This window comes from Pristiophorus japonicus, chromosome 6 (genome assembly GCF_044704955.1).
Source record: "Pristiophorus japonicus isolate sPriJap1 chromosome 6, sPriJap1.hap1, whole genome shotgun sequence".
NCBI lineage: Eukaryota > Metazoa > Chordata > Chondrichthyes > Pristiophoridae > Pristiophorus > Pristiophorus japonicus.
Window position 1 is genome coordinate 78,229,729 of NC_091982.1, and position 19,993 is coordinate 78,249,721.

General features: G+C 40.3%; 1 protein-coding gene across 9 annotated transcripts in view; it reads left to right on the forward strand.

Annotated features, from left to right (window-relative positions):
• The window catches only part of LOC139265703 (ecto-NOX disulfide-thiol exchanger 2-like), a 460,596-nt gene that overhangs the window by 188,057 nt on the left and 252,546 nt on the right, over positions 1–19,993 (forward strand). The gene's annotated exons all lie outside the window — the stretch shown is intronic.

The window sequence follows — 19,993 nt, forward strand, 5'->3', positions numbered from 1 at the left end:
TTAAAAATTACTTGCAGATTTCTGTTCGATTTATGCAACCTCTAGACATTTCTAAAACAAAAGCAAAATAATGCAGATGCTAGAATTCTGAAATAAAGACAAAAGATACTGGAAGCACTCGGCAGGTCAGGCAGCATCTGTGGGAGAGAGAGGTTAACATTTCAGGTCTTGTAACCTTGCATCAGAACCCTGAGACATTGGACTGAATTTTCCTCAATTATCTGCGCTGTTTTTTTGGCGTGCACTGTTTTTTTTTGAGTAGATTAAAATCTCCCACGTTTCTTCAGTTTCTGCGCTAGTGTAATTCACTTAGGTAGGATTATTTTAGGCTAAGATTTTTTTTTACCTCATTGGCGGCGTAATCTGCTACACACGCCAATTCTGGCCATTTAAGCAAGCTTGGCTAGCTCCGATTTACTCCAGTTTTTCTGGAGTGACCACTCTGGGGAAAAAACCTCTAGGCAGTTAACAAAATCAGCACAGATAAGAGAATCAGCGCAGCGGATGCAGTTCCACAGCCCAGACAGCAGCAGCATGGCGAAGGTGGAGGCCTTTCGGCCAGGATTCGGAGCGGCGCCTGGCACCGGTAGTAGAGGAATCCTTTAGGCCAGGGCTAGCATCGGCAACCAGCACCGGGAGGAGGGAGGCCTTCTGGCCAGGGCTAGCAGCAGCAACCGGCACCAGAAGTGGGGGGATAGATTTTTGGCATAAACTCTTCAATAATTTAATGCTGGTAAGCTGCTGCAATGTGCAGGGTGCTTGTGCAGGTTGCTGTGAGCTGGCCATTGTTATTGTATGTTGTATGTTCCACTCTCCAGCCTCAGCCCGCAGTGTGTCCATCATTACCCTGGCAGCCCGATCTTTTTGGCGCAAATCTTAGTCTCCACCCTTAAAGCTAAAGGACAGGCTATGCGGCGCCAAAATCAACAATTCAAACGGGGAAAGTTGGATGATTTTTTTTTTGCCATAGTTGGACCCCAAAAAAATGGGCGTAACTCTTCAAATACGCCAAAAAACGGCATTGGGGGAAAATTGAGCCCAGTAACCCTACCTTCTTTTCCCCACAGATGCAGCCTGATCTGCTTGGTGTTTTCCAGCATTTTCAGTTTCTACTCTAGATATCTCTGTTGTCTCTCCCCTACTGCAACCCACTGCAGGTTCCAGCACAGTCATATTTTAAAATAGGGTTACTTCCAAGCTCTCTCATTTCCTAGTACATCTATGTGGTACAGAATCTGACAACTTAGATATAAAAATGGTGTCTTATAAGAGAATTAAAAACAGTGAAAATCAGGGCCACTGATTTATAGAATTTGACTTAAGTTATCGTTTTTACTGCATGGAAGTCCTAGATTTTTACCGATGTTTTGGTGATTGAATGTGGTCATTCTGGGTTTTTTTTTATATGAAAACAGTACATCGATGACCTTGATAATTTAAAATAAAAACCTGATATTGATTTTATAATTAATTTTTCTTTGCCAAGAGGCAGTCCCTGGTACCTTTATCGAATTGGATATTTTTTAGGTGTGAGATTGTGTCAGCAGGTTATTCTGTTGCAGAGAGCATTACTGCCAAGGAGAATTATTTTCTCACCAGATCTTCACACACACGTGTTCCCAGAAGTTGCTGCTGGATAGCAATCATCAGTGACTGATTTTCCCTTTCAGACATCACTGAGAGTAATTGTAGCCTCCTACTGCAATTTGACTGAGCTCAGCTACCTTAGCTCAGTGAGGGGATTGAAGCTTGCTGGTCTGTATTGTTTTGCTACTTTCTGCCTTAATCAGAAAGCCTTTGAATATGTTTTTATGCCCATCATTTCATCAATCTTACAATGTAATACGTCCAGTTACCATTGTAATTTTATATATTATAAAAATCACACACTATTGTTCAGAATGCAAACTGTTACATAACATTGCTTTGCAACAGAGGGTAATTGTGCACCTGGCATAGAAACAACATTTTAATACTTGTCACAAAACTCACACATTTTGGCAAAGCTCTTGCTGGATTTGCAATCACAAAACTACTTCTTGGTCTTGTTGAATACACTTACATAATGTATTTAGGTACTGTATCTGCTTTGAGGCAACTTCAGTCTTTTGTTGCATAATTATTCAATGAACACACACATCCACATGGGTAAAAGAGATAGCTATTGTCTGGTTTGCCATGAGAAATGCCATGTGAAATCCAGTAATATACAGTTCATAGATGACTGAATATTCTGGAGAAATATCAATCCACTCAAATTAGAACCATGGGAATGTCGTCTCTAAATTGCAGCTGGTCAAGATTTATGAAGAATACAACATTTGGAGGCAGAGCATTTTTTTTATAGCATCAGTTTTGAATGCCTATCTGTTAGGTCAGGAGGAGGCAAGAAAGTGATAGAAATGGGAGTTTCATAATCGTATCTTTTGTGGGCTGTTTTTTTTTTAAAGTGCGGCCACTTAAAACCTCCAACTCTTTGAACATTCCTCATCAATTTCTTTAATGTGAAGATTATAGTAGCATTGCATTTGTATGTTTCATCTGTGATATTATCTCTGAATTAACTTACAGGATATTTCTGCTTTGCTCCACAAAAACCATGTTGCTGTGACAGTTTTCAAAGTATAATCATGGTCTCAAACAACAGGAATCATGAATGATTCACATCATCTCAATGCAGGGATTTGCCCAAAAACAGACAAATTTGATAAATTAATGTCCAAAGCAGCGTCTTTGTTCTGACAGTTTCACTTTGATGTTCATAGATTTATCTTGGCCTGACTTGCATTGTAGTTGGACTTCAATAACTGCATTAACTGCCACAGTAACTTGTCATGCAGTAGACTTTTCAATTTAATGGTGCTGAATATATTTAGCACATATATTTTGGTTTTCGTGTTTGTAAAGATATAGTACTTAAATTCACTATGCATTCAAATCTAAATCATAGTGTTCTTCCTGGATTAAGGCTGTCACGAAATACAATTCAATTCATCGAGCCATACTCGATCATATGGATTCAGGGGTTAAGTTGAAGAGCAAACACCTTGCGTGCATTTATCTCGAAATTTTAAAATAGTAACTGACTTCCCATGCTGTTGAGTACATCAGAACATAGAAATAGGAGCAGGAGTCGGCCAACAGCTGCTAGAGCCTGCTTCAACATTCAGTATTATGGCTGATTTTTGACCTCAATTCCACATTCCTGCCCGATCCCCATATCCCTTAATTCCCTCAGAATCCATAAATCTATTGATCTCAGCCTTGAATATACGCAACAACTGAGTATCCACAGCCAACTGGAGTAGAGAATTCCAAAGATTCACAACCGTTTTAGCAAAGAAATTTCTCTTCATCTCAGTCAAAAATGGCTGACCCCTTATCCTGAGACTGTGCCCCCTAGTTCTAATCTTCCCAGCTAGGGGAAACAACCTCTCAGCATCTACCCTGCCAAGCCCTCTAAGAATTTTATACATTTAAATGAGATCACCTCTCATTCTTCTAAACTTCAGAGAGTATAGGCCCATTCTACCATAGGGCAACCCTCTTATCCCAGATCTAGTGAACTTTGGTTGCACCTCCTCTTAAGGCAAGTATATCCTTCCTTTAGGTAAAGGAGACCAAAACTGTACACAGCACTCCAGGTGTGGTTTCACCAAAACCCTGTACAATTGCACCAAGACTTCTTTATATTCCAGCCCCCTTGCAATAAAGGCCAACATACTATTTCCCTTCCTAATTGCTTGCTGTACTTGCATGTTAACTGTGTTTTGTGTACAAGGACACCCAAATCCCTCAGAACATGATCGTTTAATAGTTTTTCAACATTTTTTTAAATTCTGTTTTTCTATTCTTCCAACCAAAAAGTGAATAATCTCTCATTTCCCCACATTATACTCCTCCTGCCACCTTTATTGCTGACTCACTTGAAAAAACCTATCTACACCCCATTGCAGACTTTGTGTTCTCCTTACTGCTAACTTTCCCACTTAACTTTGTATTGTCAGCAAACCTGGATATATTACCCTTGGTCCATTCATCCAAGTCATGAATATAGATTATAAATAGCTGAGACTCCAGCACTGATTCTTGCAGCACCCCACTAGTGCAGCCTGCCAACCTGAAAATGACCCATTTATTCCTATTCTCTCTCTTCTGTTTTTTAATCAATCCTCTATCCATGCTAATATATTACTCCCAACCTCATGAGCCCTTATCTTGTATAACAACCTTTCGTGTAGCACCTTATCGAATTTAAAAATCCAAATATACTACATCCACTTGTTCACCTTTCTCTACCGTGCTAGTTACATCCTCAAAAAACTCTTAATAGATTTGCCAAACCTGATTTCCCTTTCATATAACCATGTTGATTCTTCCTTCACAATGTGAGAAGAGCCACAACCCAGCCTTTAGGATTGATATAACTGCATTGTCAGTGTTGAGGATTTTACTATTACTGATATCAATTTCTACATGCACAATTTTTAATGCCCTGCAATATCACTATTTAGAACTAAAAAAAAATCATATACAAACAAAATTGAAATGTTAAAAAAGCAGACTGCTTTTATTATAAACCACAATCCATTCAATGAAACAATTCCTTCCAAGAAATGATCTTTCCTTTCAACTAGATTATATATATAATCTGACTGAGGTATTTTCTTCATATATTACCTGTAGTCAATGATCGATATTGCTTGAGGGAGGGGGAACGGGGAGAGGGCAATGTGGTTGGAAGGAATGGGAATGATACAAAACGTGCATTAAACCCAGTGATATTTTGGAAGTAGTATTATTGCAATCAAACATTTGAACATATGAGTTACTGAATTTATTGCTGCATCAATAAAAACAATCCATTATGAATTAACACATTAATTCCTCAGTGTCAGAAATCATGTACATTTAGTGCTTTCACATAAAGATCAGCCAACCATTTTCTCATTTAGACATTTTCATTTCTATCCCGGAAGGGATACAATAGGAATGTGAAGATTTTTTCATCTCCAAATCATGGGATAAGATTAGAAGACCAAATACTTATGAAGTCTTAAATTTTGTGGGGTTGGGTCACAGGTTGCAGGGAGGGCCAAAAATTATAGTTAAAGTCAACATTTGTTGGGTCATAGCTCAGGATACTCAAACAACTGAGCGCCTCTTCTTAACAATTTCAGCTACAAACACTAATTACAGAACAATATCCTGAATGCCATGTTAAAGCTGAAGAAAGTTACAGTGAATAAGGAAGTTAAGTTAGTCGTGGGTATCAATTCACTCCATTTCTGTGACTGTGAATCACATGAGATATTGGGACAGGTGACCAAAACCTTGGACAAAGAGGAAGTTTTTAAGGAGCATATTGAGGAGAGAGCTGTAGAGAGGCGGAGGTTTATGGAGGGAATTCCAGAGCTTGGGGCTTGGGCAAAACTGCCACACGTGGAGCGATTTAAAATCGGGGGTGTGCAAGAGGCCAGAATTGGAGGAGCGCAGAGATGTCGAAAGCTTGTAGGGCTGTATAAGGCTACAGAGATGGGAGGGGGTGAGGCCATGGAAGGATTTGACAATGAGGATAAGAATGTTGCCAAACCAGGAGCCAGTGTAGGTCAGCGAGCACAGGGGTGATGGGTATATCGGATTTTGTGTGAGTTGGGATACAGGCAGAAGTGTTTTAGATGAGCTCAAGTTTATGTCGGGTGGAAGGTGGGGCAGGAGAGCATTGGAACAGTCAAGTTTAGAGGTAATAAGAACATAAGAAATAGGAGCTGGAATAGGCCATTTGGCCCTTCGAGCCTGCTCCGCCATTTAACGATCATGATTGATCTTCTGTCGACACCGATTCAAGGTAAGACTCTTAACACAAGCAGACCGTCAGATTATTAGTTTATTGTTACTTGTATACAAGGGGAGAGTGCCCTAGACAAAAGCTTAGGGTACCAACCGCGGTAATACACAGGAATTGGAACATATTTATACACCCAAGTAAACAACTCCTATCATATGTGATGGTTCCTCTTTTTTTTGTAATAGTGCAGAGTCTAGCAGTTAATTTAATTATCTCATCAGTGTTATCCAATGGCTACTTGTCTTAGCTATCCGTTCCTTATTTTGGGCTAACCTCTCCTTGCCCCCTGTACACACTGTCTGTTTTTTTTGATTATCACATCCTATTTGTGATTATAATTAGACAGAGAAGACAGATGACCTTAGCTGCTGTGAGGTATTGCAACCCGTGGTTTCAACTGCTGACAGCTTGTTTGCTGAAGTAAGCTCTAATTCCTAGGTTGACCAAATATAATGTCCCAGCAAGCCTTGCAATCTATGGTTGCTCTTTTTCTATCTTTCCATACTTCTACCTCAATTCCACCTTACCGCACTATTGCCATAATCCCTTAATTCCCTTAGTTCCCAAAAATTTATCAACCTCTATCTTGAATATACTCAACGACTGAGGATCCACAGCTCTTTAGGGTAGAGAATTCCAAAGATTCACAATCCTTTGGGTGAAGAAATTTCTCCTCATCTCAATCCTAAATGGCTTACCCCTTATTCTACGACTGTGACCCCATGTTTTAGATTCCCCAGCCAGGGGAAACATTTTCCAGCATTTACCCTGTCAAGCCCCTTAAGAATTTTATGTGTTTCAATTAGATCACCTCTCATTCTTCTAAACTCTAGGGCGTATGGGGCTAGTCTACTCAATCTTTCTTCATGGGGCAATCCCCTCACATCCCATGAATCAGATTGGTGAACCTTCGTTTCACTCCCTCTAAGGCAAGTATGTCTTTTCTTGGGTAAGGAGACCAGATGTGTACAGTGTATTCCAAGTACAGCCCCACCAATACCTTGTATAATTGTAGTAAGACTTTCAGGGCCAAAAATTCGGTTGGTTAGCACTAACTGGGCACTAAGTACCTCCCACCCGAGCGCGCGCCATCAGTGCCTGCCGCGAACTTCAGTGAAGGTTTAGCGGTGGAGTTGACATTTTTCATTGCACTCACTAGGGCCGCCCACTCGGTGACATCACTGAGTATGCAACGCCCCCGTAGCAACGTGTTTACAAAATTCAGTCTTTCGCCTAGCGCTGAGAGTAACGGGGGAAAGCAGATAGTTCAGCACCAATCCCGGGGCGATATCGTCCAGAGTGCAAGGTAAGTGCTGAATTTACACTTTTTCAACTTTTATTTATTTGTTGCAGTAGTGGGGAAGTGTAGATAAGGTTTATTTTTCAATTGGATTTTTTATTTAATCTTTAGGCGCTAGGATGCTGGCATCCTCGCGCCAATAATTGAGTGGGCCTCCTGCGCTATCCCTCCATTAGGTCCCGAAGAGCAATGTGGAACGCTTCTCTTTGCACTCCACTCTCCTTGGGGTGATGCAACTAAATATCCCACTTTGAAATGGTAGATATCGCTCAGCGCTAAAGGTAGTGCTCTGGCGGCATCACCTCCTCAAAGCAGGCAATACCGAACTTGTAGCCCCATTACTTTTGTACTCTAATCCCTTTGCAACATAAGCTGACATACCATTTGCTTTCTTATTTGCTTGCTGTACCTGCATGTCAACTTTCTGTGATTCATGATTCTATTCAAGAAAGGAGGGAAACAGAAAGCAGGAACCTATAGACCAGTAAGCCCAACATCTGTCATTGGGAAAATGCCTGAATCCATTATTAAGGAAATAGGAGCAGGACATTTAGAAAATCATAGTACAATCAAACAGAGTCAACATGGTTTATGAAAGGGAAATAGTGTTTGACAAATTTATTACAGTCCTTTGAGGATGAATTGAGCAGGGTGGATAAAGTGGAACCAGTAGATGCAGTGTATTTGGAGTTCTGAAAGGCATTCGATAAGGTACAACATAAAAGGTTACTGCACAAGATGCTCCCGATATTGGCAGTAATATGTTAGCATGGATAGAGGATAGCTATTTAACAGAAAACAGGGAGTTGGGTTAAATGGGTAATTTTCAGGTTGGCAAATTGTAACAAGTGGGGTGCCACGGAGTGCTGGGTGCTGGGGCCTGAACTATTTCCAATCTATACTGATGACGGATGAAGGGACCGAGTGTATTGTTGCCAAATTTGCTGACAATACAAAGATAGATGGGAAAGCAAGTTGTGAGGAGGACAGAGAGTCTGCAATGGGATATAGATAGGTTAAGTGAGTGGGCAAACATTTGGCAGATGGAGTATAATGAGGTTATCCACTTTGATAGGAAGAATATAAAAAAACAAAATATTATTTAAATTGAGAGAGACTACAGAATGGTGCGGTACAGAGGGATCTGGATGTCCTCGTACATGAAACACAAAAGTTAGTATGCAGGTATCGCAAATAATTAGGAAGGCAAATGGAATGGTGACCTTTATTGCAAGGGGGATGGAGTATAAAAGTAGGAAAATCTTGCTACAACTGTACAGGGCGTTGGTGAGGCCACACCGAGAGTACTACATACAGTTTTGGTCTCTCAATTTAAGGAGGGATATATTTGCATTGGAGGCAGTTCAGAGAAGGTTCACTTGTTTGATTCCTGGGATGAATTGGTTGTCTTATGAGGAAAGGTTGGGCCTGTACTCATTGGAGTTTAGAAGAATGAGAGGTGATCTTGAAACATACAAGATTCTGAGGGGGCTTGACAGGGGAGATACTGAGAGGATGTTTCCCCTCATGGAGGTTATCTAGAACTAGGGGGCATAGCTTTAGAAAAAGGGGTCACCCATTTATGACAGAGATAAGGAGGAATTTCTTATCCCAGAGGGTTGTGAATGTATGGAATTCTCTACCCCAGAGAGCTGTGGAAGCTGAGTCATTGAATATATTCAAGGCTGAGATTGACAGATTTTTGAACTATAGGGGAGTCGAGGGTTATGGGGAACAGGCAGGAAAGTGGAGTTGAGGACAAGATCAGATCAGCCATGATCTTATTGAAGGGAAGAGCTGGTACAAGGGGCCGTGTGGGCTACTCCTGCTCCTGTTTCTTACTAAGGGCATCCAGGTCCCTTTGAATGCAAACATTTCCCAGTCTCCAATCAAAAAATATTCAGTTTTTTTTTGTTTTTCCTACCAAAGTGGATAACTTCACACTTCCCCACATTGTATTCCATTTGCTGTTTTACCACTCAAGTCAACCTATCTATAGCTCTCTCGGCCTCTTTGCATCCTCCTCACAGCTTATCTTCCCACCTAACTTTGTATCATCAGCAAACTTGGATATGTTGCACTCTGTCCCTTCATCCAAATCATTAATATAGATTGTGAATAGCTGAGGCCCAAGCACCGATCCTTGCGATACCCCACTAGTTACAGCCTGCCAACCTGAAAAAGTCCCGTTTATTCATACTCTCTCTTTTCTGTCCATTAACCAACCCTCAATCCATGCTAATATATTGCCCCCAATCCCATGAGTCCTAATTTTGTGTACTAACCTCTTGTGTGGCACCTTATCGAATGCTTTTTGAAAACTCAAATACACAACAGCCATTGATTCTCCCTTCTGCATCTTCAAAAACTCAACAGATTTGTCAAATACAATTTCCCTTTCATAAAACCATGTTGACTGCCTAATCATATTACGATATTCTAAGTGTCCTGTTACCACATCCCTAATAATAGATTCTAGCATTTTGCCTACTACTGATGTCTGGCTGACTGGACTTTAGTTTCCTGATTTCCCCCCACCCCCCCACTCCTTCCTCCTTTCTTAAATGGTGGGGTTATGTTTGCTCCCTTCCAATTCTTGGGGATTGTTCTAAAATCTAGGGAATTCCAGAAAATTGCATCCACTATCTCTAATAAAGGCATGGATGAGGGTTTCAGCAGCAGATGAGCTGAGGCAGGGGCGGAGTCGGTCGATATTATGGAGGTGGAAGTAGGTGGTCTTGGTGATAGGTCAAATACGACACTAAGGTTAGGAGCGGACTAGTTCAGCCTCGGATGGGGAGAAGGATGTTGTTGGTGGCTACAGAATGGAGTTTGTGGCGGAGACTGAAGACAATGGCTTCGGTCTTCCAAATATTTATTTGGAGGAAATCTCTACTCATCCAGTACTGGATGTCGAACAAGCAGTGTGACGAATCAGAGATCAAGAGATAATGATGAGGTAGAGCTGAGTTTCGTCAACGTACATGTGGAACTTGACATTGTATTTTCAGATGATGTTGCCGAGGGGCAGCATGCAGATAAGAAATAGGAGGGGGTCAAGGATAGATCCTTGGGGGACTTCAGAGGTAACGGAGCAGGAATGGGAAGAAAAGTGATTTTCTGGCTAGAAGGTCAGCTGGCATTGGAAGGCATTCCCATCCAGCTGGACACTGGAGGAGAGGTGTTGGAGGAGGATAGTGTGGTTAGCAGTGTCAAAGGATAAGGAGGGATGGTAGTTTGCAATGATAATGGGGTCTTGGGTCGCTTTTTTTTGAGGCGATTATGGCATTTGAAGGGGAGGGGGACAGTACCTGAGGAGAGGGAACCATTAACAATATCAGCTAACATGGGTGCCAGGAAGGGAAGTTGGGTGGTCAGCAGTTTGGTGGGAATAGGGTTGAGGGAGCAGGAGATGGGTCTTGTGGACAAGGTGAACTCTGAGAAGGCATGATGGGACATAGTAGAAAAACTAGAAAGATATGAATTTAGGGTTAGAGCAGGGATGTAAGATGACTGGTTTTACTGGAGAAGGGAAGTTGGGGGTTATCTATGCATTCCAGGGTGATCTTGGAATCGTGAGCAGTTTTGACAGAGGAGTGCAGGACCCGATAGTGGTTTATGTGGTCCAGCCAGATCAGGCAATAAATAGTTAAACCAGTTGTCCATGATGTGGTGGATGTGACATTGTTCTCATTGTTGTGACTCTTGCCCTCTACCATCTACAAAATGGTTACCTTTCCCTTAAAAGGCAAATGATAATCGAATGACTGGAAGCAAATATAGGTAAAACTGGACCGTGGGGACAAATGATGCATTAACTGGAATGCTCAGTACCTAGGCAGTAACCTTGGCAAGAAAAATTGATTGTGAAGTTACTTACTCACTACTTCAAAGATTCAATTATAAAAATTCTACTACTTGGCTTGGTAATATCTGATCTATGCTAGGACAAATGAGCTGTGAAACTGGTTGTAAATATTTGTGGAAGCTTAAGCAAAGTTTTCCCCTGTTTGTCACTGATGGAATTAAGTGTTCTGCAAAGCCTCTGTTCATCCACTGATGGAATTATGTGCCATGTTTATGCCAGAAGCACAAGAGATTCTCTGGCTGCACCTCAACATTATGTATTAATCCAAAAAATCTATAGAGAAAACTAGTGATGAAATGCCATTCATCACTTGTGGAACATATTTTAGTGTCATTGCCTGAAATGCTGTTCCTTTTATACAGAAGTTTGGGCATCAAATTATCTGTCACTTGCTGAACTTGGATTGCTGAAGATTACATTAAGATATGAGAAATTTATGAATGCCTGTTGATACGCAAGTGTATTTTTCTGTGTTATCAGCAACAACCAGGGCCAATTTCATCCGTTATAATTGTAGTTGTTTGCATCATATGTCACTTAATATGCAGACACAATAAAAATGGATGGAATCCCAATTTCAAGTTCCTTTTTTAAAAAAAACATATGGATAGTTATTTTTAAAAGTGCAATACTTTAATTTCCAGAATTTGCAGATTTACCTTTTTAATTTATAGCTTTAAAAGAAAATGCTGGAAATACACAGGTCAATCAACATCTGTAAAGAGAAAAGACCGATTATGGTGTTTCAACTATGTAACCTTCACGGCTAAGAGATAACAGGTATTTAAGTAAGACTGGAAATGTAGAAAGAAAGGGGTTGGGGGCAGGAGGGGAAGAGACCAACAGATATACCAATCACAGAGAGGGAATTAAGGTGTTAAATAACCTGCAAACTGCTAAATAGAAAACAGGTGATAACGGTAGTCAGTGAGATAATACAGATATGTAGAAAGGAATGAAACTTTTAGGACAGTCAATTTTTATTTTTCATACTATTTTGTATTGTGTTCCCATTTTTTTATCAGAAACTAAAAATTAAATGGATGTGCAACCAGCAGCTTAATGCTATCTTAATGAGGGCTTAAAACAAGACCCAGTGAAAAAATGAGCTCTGAACAAGTGAAACGGGTCATTTATTAGACAGCAATATCTTATTGATAAACAATTAAGAGTGCCAGAAAAAATGCAAATCACTGCAAAATACAATTGCAATGTAGTATGGTTACATCAACAGAACATCAAAATAAGATAATTCCATTAATAAGGATTTTTGAGAATTTTAGTTGGTCTAAATTTGCTCGCTTAGAATTCTCACCCTTTGTTGTTCTGACGCACAGTAAATATACAGGATGATAAGTTTTGGTATTTCATGCCACTTATTTACATGAATAGTCCTACTGTATTTCACTGAGTAGAACTGCTAACTATTAGAAACATCATTAGTAAAATTAATGGGATTATAAAATTCCACTGCTACCCAGACATGTTTATAGAAAGTTTTTAAAAAAACACAATGTAAGCAAATGATCAATTTCAAATCTGATCTTTTTTTAGAATAGCACAGCTGAGGTTCACAAATGTCAATTTTTCATGATATATGCGCTAGTTCCAGATTTGCTATTAATTTTTGTCGTCATTCTTTCTGCTTCTCCTTGTTTGAGTTAACTGTATAGAGTAGTGTTGCTTGGGACATTGGAATTGTAACCAAGATATATAAACGCTATTATGTGGTCTTTTCTTTATTTTCAGTTAGTTTTCAACCTGTTTAATTGCACGATGTAAAATTTGGCTAAAATATAGCACATTGTTTGGTTTCTTGGTTTCATTAAGCTTTGCAAAATAGAGATTGAGGGGCAAAATTGTATCCATTCCATTTCCCTTTGAAGTGAATCGAAAGTGAATCTTCGCCCTGTACCTTAAAATATTGGAAGCTGCAAGAATCCCTGCTGAAACCATTAGTACGAGCTCCTTATTGATTATTTTTATTCTGCCATTGAAGCAAAAACTCACATGCTGTTGCTCATCATTAAGTAATGAATGATTAAAGAAGCTTAATGTATTTCTTGAATATTCCATGCTATATGTATCATGAAAATTAACAAGTTCAAGCATTAACAAATAGGGTGTTTGTTTCGGAAGGTTTCTTCAATCTGTGAATTATTAATGAGCTTGTAAAAGCTTTTTTTTTCAAGCTGTGCATTTTTGTTGGCGCTAGTGGTTATTGGTCTGGTCCTATACAACTTGAGTATTCAATACAAGAGGCTTAGTGGACTCCATATGGCTTAGTGTTTAATAATGGCAGGATTGGTGAAGCACGAGAGGCAGTGTCTGCTTAGGTGGGCTATGCATAAGAATGTTTTTGTTGCATACTTTAATAATGTTCAAGATTTTCAAAATAGATTTGAAGTATATTTTTAACAAAAACCAAACCTATTTTGTCATCCATCTTTAATCACTACGATTTAACTCGTGATTTCCAATTGTTCAATTTTAAAAGCATAGTGTATTACCTCCTATAAGCTTTGCCTAGTACACATGCACTTTTCAGGAAGGGTTACTGGAAGGGGGGAAGCCACCTGTACATCAGGTTTCCTTCTCTTGACATTCTTTATTGCCTAATGTTCTTGAAAATTATCCGCTTTAAATTTTCTTCAAAACAAAATAATTTAGAGCTCTGTTTTTCTTCTTGTACCAATGGGCAAAAGACCTCTTGGCACCATGTATTTTGCAGTCAGCAGCAAAGGAACAGCTTTTGCCGTTCCCCTTGCCGACAGGTGCCCAGCGTCTGATCCAGTGTGGTGGCTTCTATAGAGGATCTGTGACGTTTGTGAGCAGGACAAGAAACAGCAAGGCTCTTCAAGATTGAAGAATCCTCACTGAAACACGCAGAGTCTAAACCAGGAAGTATAAAGCAGGAAATACAAATTAGATTTAAATCATGTCCAGAAAGCGAAATAAAGATTGAGAAATACAGATGGAATTAAGAGAGAGAAAGAAGAGATGGACAGAAAAAGTTTTTAAATTTCCAACACGAATTAACTTTTGAAGGAATGAGGCACCACACTTGTAAAATTACATTTTCAGGGCTAGCGAGGTTGTTTGGCGGTAATTATCACATCAGCCATTAAAAATTCACCAGCCCTAACTTTTTATGGCGTCTTTAGTGGGGAACAAGTCGGCAAGTACCACTCGTCCACACCATTGCATTGATGTCAATGCCGAGTCTATCGGTGAGTACTACACATACTTTGTGGAGGAGTGGGGTATCTCTGACGAGTGCTGCCAACAGCTGACACTTAATTTGTGGTCTGGCACCAAAAATGAAAATATTATCAAATTTATTGAATTCAGTTTCACAATGTATTGTGACAAGATTTGACCCCTCAATCTCTAGGTTGCTTGTCCAGTACCATAACCAAGGCCCTACCATACCCTTTGGGGACTAAGATCTGTGAAAGGAACTTGGTTGGACAAAATAAAATCCAGCAAGGTTGGAAGACTGTTGCTCGGCCTTCACTTCATATTGTGTTAAAAGGAAAATCATCCAAGATAAATGGTTCCTGAAAGGAACATCCTTGGGTAACTCTGTTCAATTCAATGAGTAATTTAGGAGGTCCATTTTATTTGACGTTTTTGTTTTCCTAGTTTCTTTAATGCTTCTTTTCATTGACTGATGTAAAGATATTTTAAGCCATAGAAGGTCTGGGAGCACTGGTAGGGGGTTACCAGGATCACTGGGATTCACGGGGTTGGGGGTAATATATTAACGTTGATAGAGGATTGGCTAACTAACAGAAAACAGAGAGTCGGAACATTTTCAGGTTGGCATACTTTAACTAGTGGGGTGCCACAGGGATCAGTGCTGGGGCCTCAACTATTTACAATTTATATTAATGACTTGGATGAAGGGACCGAGTGTAACGTAGTCAAATTTGCTGATAATACAAAGATAGGTGGGAAAGAAAGTTGTGAGGAGGACACACAGAATCTACAAAGGGATATAGATAGGCTAAGTGAGTGGGCAAAAATTTGGCAGATGTTCTATAATGTGGGAAAATGTGAAGTCATCCACTTTGGTAGGAAAAATAAAAAAGCAAATTATTATTTAAATGGGGAGCGATTACAAAATGCTATCGTACAGAGGGATCTATGGGTTCTTGTATGTGAAACGCAAAAGGTTAGCTTACAGGTACAGCAAGTAATCAGGAAGGCAAATGGAATGTTGGCCTTTATTGTAAGGGAGATGGAGTATAAAAATAGGGAAGTTCTGCTGCAGCTGTACAGGGTGTTGGTAAGACTACACCTGAAATACTGCGTTCAGTTTTAAGGAAGGATATACTTGCATTGGAGGCAGTTCAGAGAAGGTTCATGAGGTTGATTCCTGAGATGAAGGGGTTGTCATATGAAGAAAGCTTGAGTAGGTTGGGCCTGTACTCATTGGAGTTTAGAAGAATGAGAGGTGATCTTATTAAAGCATACAAGATTCTGAGGGGGTTTGACAGGGTAGATACAGAGAGTATGTTTCCCTTCATGGGGGAATCTAGAACTAGGGGGCATAGTTTCAGAATTTAAAACAGAAATGAGTAGGAATTTTTTCTCTGAGGGTCGTGAATCTTTGGAATTCTCTACCCCAGAGAGCTGCGGAGGCTGGATATTTGAATATATTTAAGATGGAGATAGACAGATTTTTGAATGATACGGGAGTCCAAGGTTATGGGGAGCAGATGGAGAAGTGGAGTTGAGGCCAGGATCAGATCAGCTATGATAATGAATGGCGGAGCAGGCTCGAGAGGCCAAATGGCCTACTCCTATTTCTTATGTTCTTAAAGGGAGGTAAAGGAACAGTGGTGCAGTTACTAGGATCTGTGAGGGGAGAGGGGTCCTTGGATCTGGGAGCATGGGGATGGAGGGTGGGCAGTTCTGCAATCAGCAACCATTGGGAATGCAATATAGGACCTTCTGAGCACTGAGGTGTCCTGGGGGTCTGGAAGTGGGGAGGATGGTCTTGGAGTCCATCAGAAGGAGGATTTGGAGCAGTGGAAAGATATGGTCTGTTAATATTTGGGGGTTGCTCGGAGCATTCTGAGGAACAGGGTATTGCTGCTTTGTGAAGATGAGACACCCAAGAGATGGGAACCATCAGTTCTCAACCCACAAAGTTTCTGCCTGTCAAATCCCTCCCCAAACCTTCTGCAACCCTTTGTCTTCCTCAAATATTCTGACACCACTTTGCCCATTGTCAGTTGATTCCTCTGCGGACTTGTACAATCTTTTTTGAACCACTTCAGCAAAAACAAAAAATAATGAAAACAACATGACAGTCATTATCTGTGCAGATAACAAATACTTTGATGCTTCGGGCATGCAAACCTTCCATCAGAATTGAAAAAATGAACAAATATTTTAAGAGATAGTCTTTAATAAACAAAGTTTCATAATCATAATATTAGGTCATATGTGTAACTGCATGACAACATCACAGTAGCTCTTATGCTTTTACATCACGTATCAATTTTACAAGGCATATCAATTTTATTATAAAGTGACCAGTTAAACGATTAATGTTTGTGTTCCAACGTTTTAACCTGAGCCAATATAAAAATATTTTATGTGTATGTGTATGCTCCCATTGTCCAAATACAAATACATAAATTCATTTTCAATTAAAATTATTCCTACAGGAAAATAGAGATGTCTCAAAAGAATGCTGTTCAGCTGTTTAAGGTGCCGGTGAGCAGTCCTGGCCAGCAATTTAAACAGCTGATCAATAAACTGTAAAAGCCCGCTGTATTGCTGAACCTATCTGATGTAGATCAAACTTTTAGAGTACTAAAGTTGACAGGCTTTTTTTAGTCACCTTGGCTGATTTAAACATCTGTATTTCTGAAACTGGCACTCTGAGCATAGCACTGCTCAGCATTCACCATTATGGTAAACAATGCTCCGTTCAAGAGAGGTTCGGAACTATTTCATTAACCAGAGCTGTCTGAGGGGTGACCGAATAGAGGTCTTCAAGATTATGAAACATTTGATGGGTTAAATAGAGTATGATTGTTACCAGTAATTGGCAAGAAAATGGCCCATAATTTGCTGTAAAAAAAAAAAATAAGGGTCAGTGTAATGGTATTTATGCGCAATTGCTACCGCAACTTCAGGTGAGGGAAGATGCATGGTTAAATGTGGCAAACCAAAAGTTGTTGTTCGGGATGTGTGCTCCGCTGTTGGCTTTGCACAAATGGCATCTCACTGTCTCGCTCAGTATTAAAGTGCTTCGAACATCGTGAAGTTGCTGTGTTTGCCCAAGCTAAACTTGCTATAGACAGCTGAGTCTTGTCCATTTCAATCTAAGTGCCCTTTTAACGGCATGATAAATGTTAATTACTGCCAATCGACCTCTGACACTGAAAATTAACTACAAGTTAAACCTCTTTTATCCCTTATCCAGCACCACCCCTCGTCCAGCACCATTGCCGGGTGGCGTATGCGCAGAGCCAGTCAAAATCCTACTCACCAATATAATCTTTCCTCTCGATGCCGGGGTTATTGGCTGCCTCCTCCTTCCTCCTCGCCCTGCTGGAACTCCTGCAGCCACGGTCCTCAGGCCGGCTGCTCCTCCCCACAGCACTCCCTCCGGGGGGTTGGGCCGGTGGGCCGCGTCCTTGTGCCCCGCCGACACTTCAAGGCTCGACGACTCTTCGGGGCCTGCTGACACTTCGGGGCCAGTAGGGCCCCCTCGGGCTGCCGATCTCCTCCCCCACCCCCCGACCTCGGGCAACCTCCTCTTTCCCCCCTCGGGTCGATAATCTCCCCTCATTCGGCACAGGCCAGGTCCCGAGAGTGCCGGTTCAACCTGCATTAAAGGTGCAGCGGCTTGTTCCTTCTTTTCCTTTCTGTTCCTCTCAATCCAATCCGTCTTTCCCTCCCTTTTATTTCTCTTTCTGTCCTTGATTTGGCATTGAATTCGTCCATTCTAATTTACACTTCCTTCTCAGTCCTTGCACTGGCAATTTTGCAATCCTTCAATCTAATTGGTTAAGGAGATACACAGTAGTTTTCCCTGTTCACTCAGGTCCCAGATGCTTTGTTTCCCTTGCTGCACCGTTATCGGCTCTCACTTTCAGCAACATGCCATACAAAACATTTAAAAATCTCAACACCATTAGATATTCTGCCACAGCAAGTTATGGCCCATTAACGAAGGACACAAAGAATTAAATGGGGGAAAATGCACAGAAGATTGTTAGGATATGGAATTCCCTGCCACAAACCAAGTCCATAATTCTTCCAAAAGGGAATTAGATAGTTGTTTGAAAAAGTGAACTGTTAAAAGAATATGGGTCTTGGGTATAAACTATTGAGAACATTTATTGAACAAACACCTTGTGTGTTGTGACTGGATTTAAAGGGACAGCCACCAAGCCAAAATTAGATGATATTTAATGGATATCCCCCAATGTGTCCTTCAAGGCAGTGCCCACAGCTAGCTCTCCTAATGGATATTCCCACCTCAGTGATTGAAGATTTTGATTCAGTGGCACAACACAGTTGGAAAGTAGCTTTCATGGAGATTATAAAAAAAAATTATTGACGGTCTAGAAATAATTATTGTAATTTAAATGTCACTTTCAGGGAAAATTATGCTCCTGTGGACACGTTGTCGTCGTCGTCGTCATCATCATTCTATGTTATCTTCCCCTCCTGACATCTATTTATTGACGAATCAAATTTTTTTTACCTTGCAAGTTTTTCTTCAGAATTACATCATTTGCTTTTCAAATTTATAGCCAGCTTGCAGGAATAAAATGAAGTGGGTGCTCTTGGGCATCATAACCTTTTCCCTCATGAATGGTCTTTCCACAAGATACTCATAAGATTACATAGGATATACAGCACAGAAACAGGCCATTCGGCCCAACCAGTTCATGCTGCACTTGAGCCTCCTCCTGTTTTTCCTCATCTAACCCTATCAGCATAACCCTCTATTCCATTCTCCTTCATATGCTTATCTAGGCGCTCCTTAAATGCATCTATACTATTTGCCTGAACCACTCCCTATGGTAGCGAGTTCCACATTCTCACCACCATCTGGGTAAAGAAGTTTCTTGTGAATTCCCTGTTTGATCTGTTGGTGACTATCTTATATTGATGGCCTCCAGTTATGCTCTTCCCCACGAGTGGAAACATTCTCTCTGTATCTACTCTATCAAAACCTTTGAGAATTTAAAAAACCTCTATTCGGTCACCCCTCAGCCTTTTTCCCAAACAAATGGATCTCTATGCCCATTGCTTTCAACCTGGTTGTATCTACAATGATGTGGTAATTTCTTTTGCTGTTAACATTAGAATTGAGGAAGACCAGTCAGAAGGCAAATAATTATTTATTGATCATGTTTGACCTGACTCTTGATATTGCCTTTCACGGAGTCAAAATCCAATGATGGCTTTCTAAGATAGTCAAATTTCAGTCTTGGGCTTCAGGTCAGAGGTTGGACTTTCGGCATCTTATTAAGCTTGCTAATTCTGTTTCTCACATACATTTTTTTACCACATCCCTGACCAAATGCTGTGTGTCTTATAAAAAGTTCCCTCCTATTGTTTCTTATAAAATGCTTTCATTATATGATGTGAACTTAATGCTCTCCATGAGCATTGGCCTCCATTTAAACAGTCATTTCTCCATGTATTATCAATGAGTTTCACGCTATAGATTTTACCAGTGGCAGTCCCTTAAGAAGAGATTAGTTCTTAATTTTAGGATTTTATTGTAGGTAGCCTTTGAGTTTGATAGCAAACTTTTACATTTATCCACAAAATCCAGCTGATAGTTTGAATGCCGCTACACTGGGAAATCTGTTCTTGTGTTAATAAACTAATCTACATATACCGATCGGGTCTTTATTCCTATATGGAATGGAAGGTCAATGCAGTCATGAGTAATTTTAAGGGCATATTTTACTCCAGTAATCATGCACCCAGT